At 25.5% G+C, this 12922-nt stretch overlaps 1 long non-coding RNA gene across 1 annotated transcript; it reads left to right on the forward strand.

The window, feature by feature from the left end:
* The first annotated feature begins 11999 nt into the window (after window positions 1-11999).
* On the forward strand, window positions 12000-12192 carry LOC142233636 (uncharacterized). Its single transcript, XR_012721457.1, has 2 exons — window positions 12000-12071; window positions 12137-12192. It is a non-coding gene; the product is annotated as an uncharacterized LOC142233636 (long non-coding RNA).
* Window positions 12193-12922: the final 730 nt, after the last annotated feature.

Below are 12922 nucleotides of genomic sequence, written 5' to 3' on the forward strand. Positions count from 1 at the left end.
TTGACGTAGAAATATTATCACTTAAACTAACACTTTTCTTCAAGTGTAATTGACAGTTAAGTCAAGATAGAGCAAGTGAAACTTAAAAGCATTACTATGGTAAATCAAGAAGCGCCTTTTGGCAGCTGTGACAAATCATTTAGAGCAATTGCTGTTACTGTTTTTTTTTTGTCGTCAATACTCGTAGACATGACAGCAATAGCGTTAGCTCAGATGACAAACGTAGAAACGGCTATCGTTATAACTTTTGGCCTCTTCTACATGAGTTTCAATGGTAAAGAAAAGTGGCATATTTAAATGTCACATTAGTTCAACAATTTGCAGAGTTCATGTGAATTTCGATTATGACTTTATTTTCAATTCTTCAATTGTTGTAACTCCGAGAGGACAGCTACTAGTTCAAACCCAAGGGAACATAAAAAGGATAAAGCATAGCCCGTTACATATTAAACCATTATGTAGAGCAGTCTGACCGATCTTAGATATTTATATTTTCAGTATGATACCCTACACCAGGGAAGGCACCGTGGTGCAATGGTTAACATGACCATCTTGCATACAAAGGGTCGTAGGTTCAAGACCTACTTCGACGGAACACGAAAAGTTTTTCAGCGGTAGATTATCCCCTCTCAGTTATGCTGGTGACATTTCTGAGAGTTGTGAAACGCCGTTCGAACTCGGCTAAAAAAGGAGCTCCCTTGTCATTGAGCTAAACATGGAATCGGGTAGCACTCAGTGATAAATAAAATGAAGCGTCTATATTACTTATGTTTGTGGAAGGTGCATATTTATGCATATCAATATTATTATGCCCTGAAATTATAGTTTTATACCACAATAAAAAGCGCGTAAAGTCTGCAAACCAATTTTCAACACAGGACCTCAATGAATATTCATGCAATACGTGAAAGAATTAAGATAATTATTGAAAATATACAAATGAACAATACAATGAACCACTTAGCAAATCCCAATGAATAAATTTCGGAAGTTTGTTAAATGTGACACTCTTAATAGCAAGACTACAAAGTGGAATGGGTACTTTAACTAGGATTGAATGAAAGGAGTATAGAGCAACAGGTAGCCGTTCAATGTATGGGCCAATTACAAGGTAACAGGTTTATTTCTTATTTAAAATTGCTGTAACTGAAACTCACAAAAATACTTTAAATGGTAGTGGAAATTTTTTCTGTTTTTGCTTCTTCAAAATCGAAACTGCCACAGTATCTGCATGAGTTTAACTGACAACTAGCAGATAGTCGTAGTCAGACACAAACATGAATATAATGTAACACCGTGGTGTACATAAATTCAAATTTTGGTGGAAAGGATAATACCTCCATGTATGGTGAAGAGTTTTCACATTCAAACTCTTCACCATACATGGAGGTATGAAAAGTTGACACTTCCCCTTAGATACTGGTGGTAGTTCTAAACGTGTAGAATGGCTAATACCAATTGACTCCATCCTTGGTCACTGTCATTGGACGCAATTGTTTCCCTGTAGCATTACCAAGAACTAGTTCAAATTGCACTCAGAGGAGAAACATGATTGTCATAATCATATTCGAAAATAGTATGGCAGGAGCGAGCATGTAAAATTTTCACCTGCACCATGTTGGTGCACTGAACATAGTGCTAGGAAAACAAAACCATGGTCCTCATCTAAAATATTATGGAATTCATAAAAAGAATTTTGTTTAAATTAAAAGAAAATTGACTCCATATAAAATGTTATGGTATTCGTAAAAAAGTTTTTCTCCCAGTTAAAAGAACATCACCTAAAATGGTATGATCTACAAGAAAATGATCTAGTTGATAGATCAGTGTACCTGCCCAATAATATCTATTCTCGGCAGTGTTTTGTAGAATTGGGGATGATAATTCCAAGCGGAAAAAATCATGTCGGGACTCTGGGCATGCCCCAACATCAAAGCTGAATATCCATGGAAAGAGGCTTTGCTATGTATTTGGAGGAGGAGAACATCCCTCTCTGATTTTTTAGCTTCTGCTGTGGAAAATATTCAATAATTTAAAGATAGGGATAAATCACCCTATTCACTGTGCATTCAGTTCATATGACTATGACTTAAGTTTTTGCAGTCGAATGTTTCATTTCATTTTCATTGAAAAAAGATCGTGACAAATTTAACCTAATGCCTGCAAATTATACAAGAAAAAAAACTACAACGGCGATGTGGAGAACTGAAGATAGAAATTTGGCTTACATAAAACTCCAAACATCGAGATACGTTTCCTTTGTTTTTGTTTATTTGTATTTGACCACATCGTTTTTACAACTAAATGAATATGGTAAAATTAAGCTTAGGTAATTGGAATAGGTACCTACAGAGTAAGAGTACTGGGGTGTTTGTAATCGTTGGCTTAGACATTGGATATTGCATTTAAGGAGGTGAGTTAATAAACACCAAAATATTGGTAATTTACCAATTGCTGTCAAACCTCCACACTCCAACTCCCCTTGTCTTCATGTTTTCAGACAGTCTACTTGTCGATCCTAAGAGATGACTTGTGTTTTAATGTTGTCAATGAATTTGGCAAAAAGGTAACATTTTGTACTGCTCAAGGAGATACCAGGCATTAGTATAATGCCTGCAACGGCGCTTTTTGGAATGTAAGCCCCACAAGTCTGGAGTGTAGCAATGCGACGACAAGTAGTAATTGCTGACAGTTGAATGCGCGTTGCATGTCAAAATTTGACGCAAAAGATAAATGATTCTTGTAGCGCATGAAGTGAACACTGCTGGCGAATATTTGGCCCGGTGTAAAATACTCCAACAATACCGAACATGACCTTTTGCTAAATCCACCATACTTTAAACTTTTCCTATACCAATGTTATCATAGATTCCCAATAATAAAAATAAACAAAATTTGCAAAATTCTGTGGACACTTTAATAATTTATACTGTCCGATATTTTTCATGGACAAGGAGTAGACAGACGAATCACTTACAAATGGCGAAATAGTAAATCTTATCTCGTGGTTTTCCTATTCCAGTAATAAATGCGGGTAGATTGTCTGCTTGTTTTTAATTTTTGAGGAAGAGAATAAACAAGACATATCCATACAATAGGATAGGTTGAGAAAAAGTTGACAAATTTAAATTCGGAATGATATGTTACATTTAATTATCATAGCAATAATTAAGGAAGCGCTAACGGCTCTCTTAGAAATTACAAATTTTTTAATTGATAAACAATAATAATAATAATAATAATAATAATAATAATAATAATAATAATAATAATAATAATAATAATAATAATAATAATAATAATAATAATAATAATAATAATAATAATAATAATAATAATAATAATAATAATAATAATAATAATAATAATAATAATAATAATAATAATAATAATAATAATAATAATAATAATAATAATAATAATAATAATAATAATAATAATAATAATAATAATAATAATAATAATAATAATAATAATAATAATAATAATAATAATAATAATAATAATAATAATAATAATAATAATAATAATAATAATAATAATAATAATAATAATAATAATAATAATAATAATAATAATAATAATAATAATAATAATAATAATAATAATAATAATAATAATAATAATAATAATAATAATAATAATAATAATAATAATAATAATAATAATAATAATAATAATAATAATAATAATAATAATAATAATAATAATAATAATAATAATAATAATAATAATAATAATAATAATAATAATAATAATAATAATAATAATAATAATAATAATAATAATAATAATAATAATAATAATAATAATAATAATAATAATAATAATAATAATAATAATAATAATAATAATAATAATAATAATAATAATAATAATAATAATAATAATAATAATAATAATAATAATAATAATAATAATAATAATAATAATAATAATAATAATAATAATAATAATAATAATAATAATAATAATAATAATAATAATAATAATAATAATAATAATAATAATAATAATAATAATAATAATAATAATAATAATAATAATAATAATAATAATAATAATAATAATAATAATAATAATAATAATAATAATAATAATAATAATAATAATAATAATAATAATAATAATAATAATAATAATAATAATAATAATAATAATAATAATAATAATAATAATAATAATAATAATAATAATAATAATAATAATAATAATAATAATAATAATAATAATAATAATAATAATAATAATAATAATAATAATAATAATAATAATAATAATAATAATAATAATAATAATAATAATAATAATAATAATAATAATAATAATAATAATAATAATAATAATAATAATAATAATAATAATAATAATAATAATAATAATAATAATAATAATAATAATAATAATAATAATAATAATAATAATAATAATAATAATAATAATAATAATAATAATAATAATAATAATAATAATAATAATAATAATAATAATAATAATAATAATAATAATAATAATAATAATAATAATAATAATAATAATAATAATAATAATAATAATAATAATAATAATAATAATAATAATAATAATAATAATAATAATAATAATAATAATAATAATAATAATAATAATAATAATAATAATAATAATAATAATAATAATAATAATAATAATAATAATAATAATAATAATAATAATAATAATAATAATAATAATAATAATAATAATAATAATAATAATAATAATAATAATAATAATAATAATAATAATAATAATAATAATAATAATAATAATAATAATAATAATAATAATAATAATAATAATAATAATAATAATAATAATAATAATAATAATAATAATAATAATAATAATAATAATAATAATAATAATAATAATAATAATAATAATAATAATAATAATAATAATAATAATAATAATAATAATAATAATAATAATAATAATAATAATAATAATAATAATAATAATAATAATAATAATAATAATAATAATAATAATAATAATAATAATAATAATAATAATAATAATAATAATAATAATAATAATAATAATAATAATAATAATAATAATAATAATAATAATAATAATAATAATAATAATAATAATAATAATAATAATAATAATAATAATAATAATAATAATAATAATAATAATAATAATAATAATAATAATAATAATAATAATAATAATAATAATAATAATAATAATAATAATAATAATAATAATAATAATAATAATAATAATAATAATAATAATAATAATAATAATAATAATAATAATAATAATAATAATAATAATAATAATAATAATAATAATAATAATAATAATAATAATAATAATAATAATAATAATAATAATAATAATAATAATAATAATAATAATAATAATAATAATAATAATAATAATAATAATAATAATAATAATAATAATAATAATAATAATAATAATAATAATAATTAAAATAGGAGATAAAATTCAACTTAGTAATTGATTGTATCTATAAGGTTTTGTAATCAAAATCTACTGATACTCATAGCCAAGATTCAACCAATTTCAATTAAAATATAAATAAATAGTGTTGTCCTTGGACTTCACTAACAGTGAACCCACCAGGAAGAAACATTTTGGTTAATTGTAGAAAATTTAAATTATTTATATTAATCTGATCTGAATTAATTTTTTTCACTTGTGAAAGAAAATTTTGTAGTTTTAGGGATAAATTGGAGTTCAAAATTTGTAGAATGTCATTAGTGCTATACGAAGTTCAAGATGGGTGCATTTGTAGTAAAATTTACAAATTTAAAGAAATACTTAACTATTTTGTGAGAAGTACGAATTTAGTAAATCTTTATGCTTCATTTGTGTATAACTTTTTCTTGTTTTTTAGTTCATTTAACTAACGTACGCAAACAATTATTAGAGTAAAGGAAATTTTCCCCAAACATAATAATTCCATGAACTAAAATAAAGTTAAATTGGCTTTAGTGAAATAGGGGGTTCACTTTTTTTGAGTTTTGGTGTTCCTTAACTCACAAATTACCATACACGCAAAGAAAAAAAACGTTTGGAAAACGTGTACCGTTTTTCTTTTGTTAGAGGTTTTTTAATTGCTTCGAAAAGTATACACTTTTATCACCAAAAAAATTCGTTTGTGACAAAATTTTTATTCTTTCAATAAAAAAAGTTATTTCTGAACCAACAACACAGTCCGTTTCGTTTATATCAAACACTGTTCTTTTCAAAATTTTGGTCTTTAATAAGACACATTTTACAGTTCATAGTAAAAACTTAATATAGTAGAATGTAATGTTGAACATTTGTTCGGAATCTTCCGACCATATCTGGAGTATATGTACAAAAAAAAAAAAAAAAAAAAAAAACTTTGGTCGAGGCAGGGATCGAACCCACGACCCTTGGCATGCAAGTCGAACGTAGCAACCACTGCTCCACGGTGCCCAACTAAATGTATTTTTCTGTTAAATAAACTTTGTTTAATCGGCTCGTGGACGCCGCAAGCTATGCTATATAAATATAACTTATATGGGTAATTATCTATTGATGACAATAACGGCTACATGGCTCAGTGGATAGTGTGTTGGCTTACAACTTGCATGGTCCGCGGTTCGATTCTCCGTCCAGGCGAAAGGTAAAAAAACATTTTAAAATTTCTAAAAACGTATAATTTCTTCTACATTGTTTGTGTTATAGAAAAAGGTGCTAAGAACTAAAAAACTTTGTGGAAGTGAGAAAGAGTGAGAGAAAATGCAATTAGCCAGAAAATTTTATTTTGAGTTAGTCTTTATGAAATTGTTTTTACATCCTGGAAAAGAATAAACGTTTATAACAAAAAGTATATACTTTTCTTCCAAATACACTTCCTTTCAACGAAAAGCAAATGAGAAACGAACTTTGTTTGTCTAAAATTTCGTTTGGGAGGAAAGAATTATTTTTTTGCGTGTAGGCTGCCACAAATTTCTCAACAAAATAACAATGAAGGAAGACACCTATATACGAGTATATCGAAGAAACTTAAAAATATTTAAACTTAATATATACACAAGATTTCCTACTTCAATATGTCATATATCACTTTTGTGATACCTGATTGTAAATTACTCCAATTACGGTAATCACAATACAAATAAGAATATCAGTGCCAATTGGGTGCCACCGTGGTGCAATGGTTAGCATGGTCGCCTTACATATACAGGGTCGTGGGTCGAAACTGGGTTTTAACCCAAATTTAAAAATATCTCATTTTGAAGTTTTTGGTTGCTTTGAAACAAGTTTTTTCTTCCAAAGAAAAATTTTAGAATGTCATTACATTCACACTCCATTAAATCATTTGCCGACGGCAATATACCGCAGTGGTGTAATTGGAAAGCAAAAATGTTTCTAATATTTCTTTTATTTATATATATATATATATATATATATATATATATATATATATATATATATATATATATATATATATATATATATATATATATATATATATATATATATATATATATATATATATATATATATATATATATATATATATATATATATATATATATATATATATATATATATATATATATATATATATATATATATATATATATATATATATATATATATATATATATATATATATATATATATATATCCCTTGTTGTCGAAATTTCAAATGTTGATTATCGCTTGCATCAGTAAGAGAAAGTCACTACATCTAGAAAAAAGAGGAAAATTCACACTAGATCACGAAAATTAAGATTTTTTTAAAAATATAGACTTAATAGTTCGATAATTCAACAAGCACCTTTATGAAAAATTAGTAGCCCCAAGAAATCTCCTTCTGAACATAGTTATTATTCCATATGTATATTACGAAAATTACAGAATAAATACAAATGGAATTTGCCTATATCCTCACTTTCCTGTACTGAAATTTGTTTAATATAGATTTTATAGAATAGTTATACAAGTAGCTCTTGGTAGATTTTACAAAATATATGGAGGGGAATATTTTGTAAAATCTACCAAAACACCAAGAATTCTACCAATCTACCAAACTGTAAAAAATCTACCAAAATGAGTATTTTCAAATGTTTGGCCTGAGAATTCATTCAAATGTTAACAATGGTTTTACGTTTTCCTTGACACATACAGTTTGTCAAGAAAATGTTTGCAACGAGGAAAATTGTTTGATTTTTTTTATATATTAATGTAGTAACCCGTCAAATTATTGTTTTTTAAGTTTTATTTTTAAATGTTCTCTTATAGTACACACAAAAAATTATCACGAAAATTTTTTCAATTAAACACTTAATTGAATTTGGAAACGGATTCAATTAATATGTTAATTGATTCAATTAATTATTTAATCAAATCCGAATAAAACCCAATTAAAAAAATGATTGATATTTGTTACGTTTCCAATTAAAATATTAATTGATTCAATCAATTTGTTAATCAATTCGGAAATAATTTTCAATTACAAACGTGATTGAAAATTTTTCCGGTTCCAATTACACATGTGATTGATCCAATCACCTTTGTGATTGAAATTGAATAATTTTGAGCAATGGAAAGAGCGAAAAGAGAACAAGAGAATTGGTATTTATTCAACAATGTATGACGGAGAGATCAGTCTGTGGAAGTAACTCGTAACGAACGGTTGGGTTTTTGTTTTTCGCGTAAATTGAAAAACATGATTGGCGACATTCTGTCTGCTGCATACAAAATGTGTGCATAAATATTTTGAAATAAATAAAGTGTTCAACAACAAATGGCCACGTGGTAAAGGTTTGAAAAAAAATTACCTGTGTTTTGTGGTATTGTAAAAATGGAAAACAATCTACGTTTATTAAAGGTAAGAAATTGTGAAATGTGAATACCGTTTTCCATTGAAGCCTGTTTACATTAAATGGACTAAAATAATATATTTTTTATTCATTTCTTTTAGTGACCAATTTTATTTCGTGAAATTTACATATCAATCCCATCAACTCCATCCTTTTATCAAATATATAAGAATATGTTTGCAATCAAAAAGTGGGTACAGTATTGATCTTTTAAAATTATAATTTTTTTCACTCCTAGTTTTCTTAAAACCGGTATGAGTTTGTTGGAAGATTCACCATGAAGTTGTGAAGTACCGTTGACATTAAATTGCATTTTTGTTTTCCTGCCTTTTCCAGTTTGAACCCAAGTAGAGAGCAGTATATCTGATATATAAACTAATGATCTGAATTATGTAATGGTAAAAAAGTTCTTTCTTTTAGAAAATATGAAAAATATCCGAAAATAATAAAAATCTTTTTCCATTTATATTTTTGAAGAATTTGCAAAGTATCATTAATATAATACCAAATATTACATTGCTTTCCCATTATGTTTGTCTTTGATTGGTTCAAATTTTAATAGACGATTTCAATGTGTTGAAATTTTGGAAAGGAATTGTTAAGTTTTAATTGAACAAAATTAAATTTGAATTATTCTGTTTACTTTCAGAAAAACTAATTTAGCTTACAGGCTGCTGATTTATTGGAAATCTAGGCGCATCTACATATTAGAAGGAACATGCTGACTTGGTTATTATGATAAAGAAGATAATGATTAACATAGTTTATTTTTTCACCCTATAGTTGTTATTGATAGTAATTGTATGTGTAAGTTATGTTAGAACAGAACACAAATGACAAGAACCAAGTTTATTTGTCTATTGCGTAATTCAAAAAATAATAAAATATTAAATACGTTTTATTACCTATTCTTTTTTCTCTTTCTTCTTATTTACGACAACTGAATAGTTTAGTTTTCTTTTGTAACAAACAGTATATGCTTAAACACCGACAGGTGCATATGATCTAGTTATCAGGCACCTTTAAAGTATATTTTGTAAATTTATTTATAAAATAATTTGCAAATAAAATAAAAATAAAATAAATATGTTTTATTTCAAATAAAACTAAATACGATTTTGGGGTCGCAATATATAAATTTTTTGTTTGAAATTTATAGCCAATTTCAATTAATTATTTAATTGAATGAATCAACTAGTTGACTGATTTTTGTAGCGAAATTAATTTTTAATTGATTCAATGAAAACTGTGATTGAGTTTTATGTTAAAAATCAATCAGGTTTTTAATTGATTCAATCACACAATTAATTGATTCCGTGACAAAAGTCAATTAAATTTTTAATTGAAAATCGTATTGGTTTTCAATCAAAATGGGTGATTGATACTATCATTTTCGTGATTGAAGACATTTCAATTAAAAAAATGATTGAATCCGCGATTTTCGTGATTGAAATCAAAAAAAAAATTTTGTGTGTAGTTACTACGATTTGAATGCATTGAAAATATTTGGAAAAATGCCCACACATTGTTACAAAACCACAAAAACAACAACACAATTTAAATAGTGTCAAATAATTCTTTGCAAAATCACTTTTTTTTTGGAAACCGTTACATTTCTGGGTAAAGAGCTAAGTGTGTTTGGCTTTTTTAGCGTCGGTGTGTTTGCAATAGTGTACATAGGCGTATTTATTATTCAAATATCTTTTATTTGTGCATGATTGATTGCTCCCGCTAATTTAAAAGATGCCAGGGAAACGAGTTAGTGAAGACATAATTCAATTGGTTTATTTTAATTATTATAAAAGGAAAACACCAAAAGAATTGGCTGAAATGTTTTCCTTAAAGCTTAGAACGGTATATAACATCTTAAGCCGTGTTGAAAAGAAGGGAAGACTTGAGTTAAAACAGTCAACAGGCAGACCAAAAAAGCTAAGCAGACGTGATGAAAGAAAAATTTTAAAAACCATTTACGATAACCCACATTCTAACACGAGAGGATTAGCCCAACAGTTGAAAAATGATTGTACAGTGGATGTTTCACACGAAACCGTTCGGAAAGTGCTTTTAAAGCACAAGCACTCGTCCCGAGTTTCCACGAAAAACCATTGCTTTCTGCTCAGAATGTGGAAAAAACGCTTAAATTTGCTACAGAACACCTAAAACTACCAACAGAATACTGGGATGACGTATTTTTTTGTAAAGAGAAGAAAATGATGTTGTACTATCACGATGGACCACAAAAAGTTTGGCGAAAACCACTTTCAGCTTTGGAAAAGAAAAATATTATTCCCACAGTGAAGTTTGGCAAGCTCTCGGTAATGGTTTGGGGCTGTATATCTAGCAAAGGTGTTGGAGAAATAAAAATTTTAGACGAAATTATGACCAAAGAAGTGTACCTTGATATTTTTAAGGGAGAACTAAAAGCCAGTGTCCAAAAATTCGGATTTGTTGACCCAGATAATTCGCAAAAACTTAAATACAAACACAAATCATATTTGTGTAGAATCTGGCTACTATATAATTGCAGCAAAGTTATTGATACTCCAGCCATATAAAGAAAAAGGTTGGACAAAGATCTCCCAAGAATAAAAATTAGCTTATCAGATTTATTAAAGAAGAATGGCCAAAAATACCAGAGGAATATAACATGCCAAAGTTGATTAGCTCCATGCGTAGACGTCTGCAAGCTGTAGTTGATGCTCGAGGTGGGCACACCAAATATTAAGATGGAAGCGGCTGATATAAGTAGAAAATCCAACAAAACCCCATTTTTACAAACATTTAATTGACACCAAAAAATCGTGAATTGTTTTTTAATTTCTTTACATTTTTATTTGTTGAAGTTAACAATTATTTATTTAAACTGTATTTTAGTTGTAAGGGTATATACCATGTAGGAATGTCTCGAACTCACTCAAAATCAAACTAACTTTTTACTAACTAATTTGAGGCAACTTTGATTTGAGTCAGTTGAATTTTGCCCAAACTCACTTTTTCTCGATCAGCAATGAGTTACCTTGAGTTACTCACTCTAAGCTGATGGATATTTAAGTGAAGTAAAGTCATGGAAACATTTCAAATAAACAAACAAAAAATATGTATTGACTTCTATAACTGTCAATTTGGATTTGGCTTTTTATATTTGTTTCAATTTAGCTTTTATTTTCAGAGAACTTTTGTAATTTTTTGTCACGGTTAGCGGTAAGTAGCACAGAAATGCATAATTCAAACGCAATTTAATAATTAAACTTTCCCGTCATTATCAGTGAAGGAATAAATGGAAACTTCGAATAAAAGTGTTAAATGGCTGTTAGAGGACGAAGATATTGAGAAATACACTTAAGCCTTTTGGACTTCCCTGACGAATCCCACTTCCATTCAGTGTGCGTCATTACAAAAGTAGGTACAACTCCCTCTGAGTTAAACGAGAAAAGTAACACAACACTCAAACTCAAGACAAAATGAACTCCGAATTTTTACTTACGTTATATTTTATTTATTGTAAAATAATTTTACAAAATCTGAATTGTTATTATTTTTTAATTAATTCAAAATAAAATGAATCAAAAATAATAAAACAAAAACAAAATATTTTATTATCCACAAAGAGCTCACCATAAACTAATCAGTTAAGAGCTAACTCATAGTATGCTCATATATTATCAGCCTAAAGCTAACTCACTTTGAGCTAACTTTTGGTTATATGAAGCTTATGCAGGTTTGAGTGAGGACTTACTCGTTCCAATGACAACACGTGTTAAAACTGAATAGGATTTTACATGGGAAATGAGTTAGGATTTGAGTCACCTGTGACTCAGTTATGACTAACAATTTATTAACTTAAAGTCACCTCAATTTCCTACAGGGAATTATTACTCGACAACAAAATATGAAGTGACTTGCATTTCGAAATAAAGGAACCAAAATCAATTTTCTTTCGTTTGGAATACGAAAGAAGCTTTCGTTCGATATACAGGAACAGGGCATAAGTGAGCTTGAAATAGCGGGTTGGCACTATACGTAACCTAACCTAACCATCGATGTCAATTAAA

Source organism: Haematobia irritans, chromosome 4, assembly GCF_050003625.1.
Source record: "Haematobia irritans isolate KBUSLIRL chromosome 4, ASM5000362v1, whole genome shotgun sequence".
Taxonomy (NCBI): Eukaryota; Metazoa; Arthropoda; class Insecta; order Diptera; family Muscidae; genus Haematobia; species Haematobia irritans.